The 8,494-nt window shown below is 38.3% G+C and overlaps 1 long non-coding RNA gene across 1 annotated transcript; it reads right to left on the reverse strand.

Moving 5' to 3' along the window:
- Window positions 1–1,439: 1,439 nt before the first annotated feature.
- On the reverse strand, window positions 1,440–8,152 carry LOC112642695 (uncharacterized). The gene is made up of 3 exons (XR_003125388.3): window positions 8,082–8,152; window positions 6,374–6,563; window positions 1,440–1,653 (listed from the first exon to the last, which is right to left on the reverse strand). It is a non-coding gene; the product is annotated as an uncharacterized LOC112642695 (long non-coding RNA).
- Window positions 8,153–8,494: the final 342 nt, after the last annotated feature.

Below are 8,494 nucleotides of genomic sequence, written 5' to 3' on the forward strand. Positions count from 1 at the left end.
AATGAGAGACACAGAGAGAGACGCAAAGGGTGAAGCAGGCTCCCTGCGGGAAGCCCAATGCCCCTAAGCTAAAGGCAAATGCTCAACCACTGAACCACCTAGGTGTCTCTATTTTATTCATTTAAAGATCCTTTCTTTTACCTCTGTTTCAACAGTTGACAAACCCTGACTCTAGCAAAAAAAAAAAAAGTCTTCTTCCTCCCTGTGTGTGTGTGTGTGTGTGTGTGTATCTACAAGCATCACTAATATCCAAGCTTTAAACCAAGATACGCTAGCTGGGATGCCTTCACTATCAGCCCCTATTGTTTCTCAGAGCTACTTGTGTGAAGAGAGAGCTGTTGAGATGTATAATCAACAGCTTGATTTTTTTTTTTTTTTACAGAAGTTTTTGGGTTTTTTTTTGTTTGTTTGTTTAATTTTTAATTTATTTATGATAGTCACAGAGAGAGAGAGAGAGAGAGAGAGGCAGAGACACAGGCAGAGGGAGAAGCAGGCTCCATGCACCGGGAGCCCGACGTGGGATTCAATCCCGGGTCTCCAGGATCGCGCCCTGGGCCAAAGGCAGGCGCCAAACCGCTGAGCCACCCAGGGATCCCCAACAGCTTGATTTTGAGTGCTGTGAATCTTGACAGTTAAACAAAATTCCTCTTTTTCCACAATTGTTTCCGCTTAATGCCATTTGTCTCAAAATTGAGAGTCACCAAAATGAGTGGTATGGTTGTATCCCACACAAATATCAAATGTTGCCATCCTTCAATCGGTTGCCATAAGGTGATAATGAACTCTGAAATAAAGATACAAATGAATGAAAAAAAAAAATGCAACCAACCTCTGTGAGGTAAAAAACCCTAAAAGAAAAGTTAGAGACAAAAAAGAAAACCTCGATTCCTATCAAGTTGCCACTCAGCATCAACTACCTTTTAAAAGTTAAATTCTCCTTCTCTTAAAATCACTGAATACTTTTTTTTTTTTTTTTTTTTTGCTGGAACTTTTAATTCTTGCTTATCCTGCACTTAATTTACCATTCTAGTTTTTATAAGGCTTGTAAAATATAATTTTCATACTGGGATTCCAACCATACTTGTAATTGAACTGTAAAAGCTAAGCTTTCAGATCACCAAATAAATCAAATTTCTGTAAAATATATGGCCTCTAGTCATAACTGAATCTTTGGTTTTCTCCCTGTTTCTGAAAGAGAAACAAAGAAAACATGTTTAGTTATTTATCCTTTACCAAAAAAAAAAAAAAAAAATCCTAGGATAAGAGAAAATGAAAGGCATTTTAAAGACTGAATTAACAATTAGCAATGCATAGTTATGATCTAGCTATGGGGCACACTGTAGCCATGAAAAGAAGCACGAGCCTAGCGTGCCCAGACATTAACCAAAACTGGGGAAAGCCTAAGGCATGAGATTTTTTTTTTAATGTATAAACTCTTTTATTCACTGCTATTCCTCTTTTGTATAATTTCATGAATATCTGCGTTGATGAAGATGTTGTTTTAGATCAAAGATGATAGCGATATCACGTAGGGGGCTGAGTAGCCACAGGGCAGAGTCCCATAGGATGACAAGGCTTTTCCTCAGCTTCAAAGTCCAGGACCATTCTTAATATTTCAGCAGTAGTGATTGGTTTCTCATGGACTGGCTTTTACTATACGGATGCAAAAGAAAATAGAATTAGAACTGCCCATTGGAAAATCACTTGCAGAGAGGCTATGCTAGGAAGCCAACTTATAAAAAGGATGTGATTTTATGAACATGGAATCAGAGGAGATGGAATTAGCAGCATGACTCCATGGCTAGTTATCCAGCTCCTTGTCTAAAACTTTCTTTTCCACCATCGCTTTATGGATGTTGTACGGAATGATGGTAATTAGAGAACTCATCAACACGACCCCCTGATAGAGCTGGATTTTGCTCTCCCTGTTTCTTACCTGGAAGACTATTAGCATAACTGAATTTATTTGCCATCATTTATTAAGTGTTTAATAGTTTACCTCTCAGAGTTTGCAAGTGTATACAAGTAGTAAGCTTTGCTATCAAAATTAAGGAAATTGAGTATTTGCTGTAGAAAATCAACCCTTTTCTCCTCCTGAGTGGAAAACATAGCTCTCCTGTTCAATCTAATTCTTCCATTTTTGTCCCATATCATATTATGTCTGATCTATTCCAAAACTACTTCCATCATTTACTTTTCTTTGGCTTATTCTTCATCCTTTCTGTCTTTACTGGTTATTTCCTTGTATATAAATGAATTCACCTCTCTTAAACTTAAAAAAAAAAAAAAAAAACTTCCTGGGCTCTTAACTCCCTTCCAGCTCAAATCCACTCTTTGTGTCAAACCTCCGATAAAAGAAGTCTGTGTCTCCACTCAAACACCTCATAATCGGGTTTAATTTTAACACTACTCCTTGGAAACCATTCATTCTGTGGCTTTGCTCACTGGTGAGCCCTTCTTGCATTTCCAAGCCTTGGCCTCCTTTGGCTTCTCACAAATGTACGGATTCTCCAATTAACTCAAACCACTGCTCAGGTGTTTCCTATTTGGCTTCCTTCCTCTCCTGCTCTGTAATTTTCACTATTCCTCACAGCTTGATCTTTGTCCTTCTCTCATGCTACCCATTTTGTCTGAGCAAACTGATTTATTGTTATGATTTCAATGTCCAGCTTTTTCCTTATGATACAGCCAAACTGTTATCTCCAGCTCACCTCCTAAGCTCCAAATCTGTATATTTGGCAGCCAATCTATCATCCCACCAAGGGAGCAATTTATCCTCAACATTGCAAAATGGAGTTCATATTTTTTCTCCAAACCTCCCTCTTGTGTTATATATATATATATATATATATATATATATATATATATATATAGCTATATATATAGCTATGGGGCACACTGTAGCCATGGTATATATATACCCTGTTTTCGAGAAATGCATCACCATTTATCCAGTCACCCAGATGAAAAGATTAAGTCACCTTTGCAACTGTCCTCTCCTTTGCCTCCAGCACCGGGTCAATCCCATACATCTCATTGATAAAGATGTGGACATATTTTTTACCAGTCTTTTTGCTCCAAGCTCACTGCCACCACTTTCATTCAGGCCTTACCCCTCATATGGACTGACTCAACATCTTATAGTAGTGTTCTCCTCTATGTCCTATATGAGAAAACAATTCTAATAAGTGTCAAGGGGGAAAAATAGCAATACATATGAAAGTGCAAATAGAGAAAATCAAAGAGTGTCACCTCAACATCTAAAACCTTTCTAAGTGCCCAGAAATCTAATCTACCACTGTTTTGATTGTTGGAGTTTTTTACTGACATCAGGGAACACAAAAACAAATTCTAAATTAAACCATCCATCCACATCTCTTTCATTTAGAGTGACTCCTATTTACCCATTTGAGTAATAACTTAAGGCTTTCTGGCATTGCCAGCTCTGAGTCAGTGTGAAGTATTAAACAATAGCCTCTGATAGCTTTTCTGAGTCATCTTAAATTGCCATTGAAGGTTCAAAGCCTTACTCCTGTCACATACTGTCATTTCTGTTCTTTGGTGTCTTGCTAAAACATGTGTACTTTCCATTATATCTTCACTGTAAATTGCAAGATTAGCAATGAGTTTTCATCACCTGAAGTTTTAGATTCCATTTGTCCTCAAGGTCCAGTTTATTATATCCTGTGCTCTGCTCTAAGCCATTAGTTTGTAAAATAAAGTGTTTTTCATCTGAGAAATCCTATGTTTTAAGCATGCTTACATTATGCACCTTAATATTATTGATACAAGACAAGTGATAGAAGCTCAGGGATATAGCCAGCTTCCTGGAGAAGATTCTAACAAACATGAAGGGAAGAACCACATATTTATAATATGAGAAGTTACTCTTTTCCAAGCTTGAAGTGTTTTTAAAGGCTTGACCTCTCAAAGCATTGACAAGAATTTTACACCCTGTGGCCCTATCCCATCCTAGAAGCACTGCCCCTTGGACAGATGACACCAAAGTCTCAGGATTCATTTGCAGCACAAATAGAATATTTCCCAGTCGGGAGCAAGGGGCATAGGGGTGAGATTAACATCCCTCTGTTCAGGGGAGGTGTTCCACCTTCATAGTGTTCACAAAGCCAATCTTCACATTTGTAACTATTCTGTTGCAGCTGGAGCCTTGCATATATTTGTATGTTGATTTCTCTGGTGATTTAAAAATATTTCTTAGAGCAAGAAAAGCCAAGCCATCCACCAAAGCAACTGAGATTAGCAGGTTGCATTTTATTTCAATTCTGTGCAAAAGCATTTGACATTCAACAAGAGCAACAACAAACAGCAGTGAGGGCCTGCTTCTAAGAGCTCTTTAAATAAGTATAAATTGCCAGCAAAAGGGGAAAATAGTTATTACACTTTCTAAAATTGTATGTGTGTATGTGTGTATAAACACAGTCATGTATAATCTACTACAACTTCTGCCTAAAACTGCTTTAAGTTTTTAATCTCTTAAACTGTGATTGAATCCATCGAAATAGGCCCTAAGGCACCTGCTAAAATGTGACATGAAGGAAACACATCCTGGGGCCTACTCTATGCCTTCTAGTTGATATTTGATTTGCAGGATGCCTGGGTGGCTCAATGGTTGAGCGCCTGCCTTCCACCCAGGGTGTGATCCCGGGACCCCAGAATTCAGTCCCACATCAGGCTCCCTGTGGGGAGCTTGCTTCTCTCTCTGCCTATGTCTCTGTCTCTGTGTCTTTCATGAATAAATAAAGTCTTTAAAAAAAGGGGGGGTATTTGATTTGCTTGGTAGTGGACCCCAAAAAAAGTGTCCATGTCTGAAAAGTCCCATCAAATCATACCTAATACATAAAAGAAAACCCTAGAACTCTGAATTTAACTTAGAGTAGCTTTTTGCCCTTTAATAATGCAGTTTCATCTCATAAACCATTATCTAATCTACCTGAATGATTCTGTTGAAACCTGAAGGCAAAAAAAAAAAAAAAAAAAAAAGGTATGATTCCTCTGTATCTCAATCAGAAGTTAGTTTTCTTGTTCTCCTGGCATTAATGCCAACCTGCCAGGGCTTAGCAGCACTAAAATATTTCTTCTTTCTCAAATACACACTGATTATTAACTTGAGAAACCTGAATACATAAACCAAATCTCTTCCATGGGTACTGTTCAGCAATTTAATCGTAAAAAGCTAAAAAAAATAATGTTTTTAGCACTCACAGATTCTTGTTTCAAATTCTCAAATCTAGTCATCTCTTTTATTAAGCTCACAACTTCCAAGTGTTATGAAGCAAATGACTGACAAGCATTTAAGCCTAGAAGGGAGGGGACCTTCATTTGCTGAGTATCTACTCTTTGGCAGGAACTTGGCACATATTTGCCTCATTGAATCCTTGTAAGATCTATAAAATGGAAGTATTTATTTCTGCTTTGTAGAGTAATGAAAGACCCAAAGACTGAAGTCCATATTAGACTATTCAGAAGCAAGGAAGCCAAGATGCCGGTCTAGGCGTGTCCTGTGCCAAAGGCTGCATTATTCCTAGTCCACCTGGCTGAAGCAGGCACACAAGAGCTGCTGAGAAGGTGTCCAGGATTATTTTCCTCAGGAACGCAGTGAGAAAGGCGTCTGGATTGGGTAGACCTCATTAGGATTATATGGGGGAAGTGACCTCTCTCCTGGAGCACATGGGTCTTGAATCACCTCCCTGAAGTGTGTGTCACAGGCGGGTCAGTTCAGACTAAATTCCAGGAATGATGGCAAGAGCGGCCCCATCCCATGGTCCTTCCATGCATCCTTCTGAGCCCTCTCATTTCTCTCTAGTCCACACTTTTTTCTCATCCTCCTCACCAACTACTACAAATGTCCAACACTATGATCTTCTTTTCTCTTCTACTTCAAATGGAGAAGACTAGAGGAAAACTTCAACTGCCACCTTCTTATCACACACGTTCATTCATACAGAGCTGTCTTTGCTCTTCTCTCCTATTACAGTGGAAGAGTTGCCCGCCCCCTTTCTACAGCTTTGTTGCCCACCTCCTCCTGCCTTCTCTGAGACCACTCTCTGTAATAGTCTCACTCCCTGGCATACGTTCTGGGGCACCATCTCCCACAGAGCATTTATACATTTGCTTTTCTTATTAAAAAAAAATCAAAGTCATGTCACCGTCTATAATTTTCTCTTCTATTTTGCAATCAGATTTTAGGAAAGCTTCATCTACACTCTCTTTCTCTACTTGTTTTCTTCAGCTGAGTCTTCAAGCTCTTGAAATCTGATTTATGACCACACTGTTTTACTGAGACAGTTCTGTTCAGGTCACTGACAAGTTCAACACTGTGAAATTCAAACAGTAGGTCTCCATCAGCCATTACCTTCCAGCAGCTCTGGGCTGGGTCTGCTATTGTGGATCTCTCCCTCCTTCAGCCACAGGCTCTTGCCTTGGCCTCCATGTCACTAAACACTCTGGGTCATCCTCTCAGCTCTCTGGAGGCTCCTTCTCTTTACATTTACATTATGACCTCCTTCTACCTTCAGACAGCTACAAGGCATTGGGAGAGATAGCTGTGGAAAGTGGAAATTTATATAATGATTTTATTTGGCCTTAGATCTAAGGGACTACACACACACACACACACACACATACACACCAGATGAAATTGAGTACTTTTATGAACAAATTTTCCTAGGCGAGAGAGGCTGGTAGAGCAGAAATGGAATTACAATCTTCATTAGGGAGAGCAGTTCTTAGCTTGGCTACTGCACAGGTAAGAACGTTTGAGTTATAAGACAATTAAAAACAAACGCCTGCCCTGGGGACTGGATCTCAAAGCTGCCCTCCCCATCCTGGCATAGCATGGCTTTCTCTGCAGGTTGTTGACTTTCGCTTGCATCTGCATTACCTCAGTGGCCCCCAAACTCACGTTTCTACTTTATTGTTTTTGTACCTATTTGATAGTCCTGAGGGAACATCTCTGGGCTAAGTTATTTCGTGATATACCAATTGGTTTTATTATTGCTTTGGTTACAAAGTTACATTGGTTTTTGGAAGTCTTTTTCCAAGGCCTATTTTCCCATAAGCCCTGCTATTTTTAGCGTATGACTTTTTAGAACACAAAGATTTTCAGGAATGCACACTTGCTGACATCCCAAGTATGTCTTTATAAGTTCAACACGAATTAAACATGGAGTATCCTGTACTTTATTATTAAGCATATGCTTTAATTCTATGTATGTGTTTATTGAAAATTTCGAAAGTGTCATATTTTGTTTTCTCAAACTGTGTTTCTTCAAAGTCAAGTTCATATTTTTTATTACCTGTCTATCGTGCCTGAAGCATAAACAGGGAGCTATTTTTTGTTCTATGAGTTATATGGTGTGAGTCTGATAAATCTCTTCCCATATTCAAAGATTACAAAAATAGAGGAGTGAATTTTAATCAAGAATGTAGAAAGGAATTCATTTTTGGCCGAGTTCCAAGCCAAAGAAGTTTGACTCTCAATTAAGTGATAGAACTAAGGAGAAAAAAACAGAAGGTCCAAAGGAAAATGCAAATTTAACTTTAGCCACACTTTTCTAACAATTCCTATGAACATAAATGTAAAATTAACACTCAGGCTTAACCTGTTGATATCCAATCATTAAACTCTGTTGCTGATCATTTGATTAGAGGAGTCCTTCTCATAATTACTTCTCAGAATTTGTATCCCCCTTTCCCTCTTCTCAACTCTCTTTACCTAATATATCATGTCTTCTGGTTTAGTCAATCTTATAAATCCTATTTAAGACTCCAGACATTATTAATCCTGTTGCATTCAGTGCGTTAAAGAACTTTGTCTTATAAAATGTTGCCAAATGATGAAAGGAAACCACTCCACTGAGTTTTTTTTTTTTTTCCTCAATTTTTCATGCCCCAAAACTCATGATACTGGGATTGGAGAAGGAAAACATTTCCTTTCCTTTCTTCCATTCTTCCTCCCCAGTGCATTAAACTAAATTCTCAAAAGAGAAAGTAAATGGAACTTTTTAATACTAACGATTATGTAAAGAAGTTAATCACATTATTTTAAAGAAAGAATCCACCTTGCCTGCATGAGAAGATTGCAGATGGAGAATTAGCTACAGGATAAACGTTGGTGGCAGTTGAAATGGAATTTGATGACCACCTGCTAGCAAGCAGGAGGTACAATAGTACAATTTGTATGGTGGTGAAGACATGTGGTTAAGTGGAGGTCAAGCAACTTAAATACTTCCATGGTTTAATCTAGGCGTGTTTCATTTGAGAATTCTGCTGATTCGTATAAAATTCTAAGCTTGTTAATGCAATCAGAATATTTGCAATAGGTTTAGAGAAGAAGTAAAAATAGTATCTTAGGGTTAGTATGTTTTTAAACTACTTTTTCTTTCTTCATAAATAAGTTTACCATTTCTGATGTATGGCCATAGTAATAGTGTTCACATTTTCTTAATTAAAGCTTGGGATGCATTGTCAAAAC

This window comes from Canis lupus, chromosome 19 (assembly GCF_003254725.2).
Source record: "Canis lupus dingo isolate Sandy chromosome 19, ASM325472v2, whole genome shotgun sequence".
Classification (NCBI taxonomy): domain Eukaryota; kingdom Metazoa; phylum Chordata; class Mammalia; order Carnivora; family Canidae; genus Canis; species Canis lupus.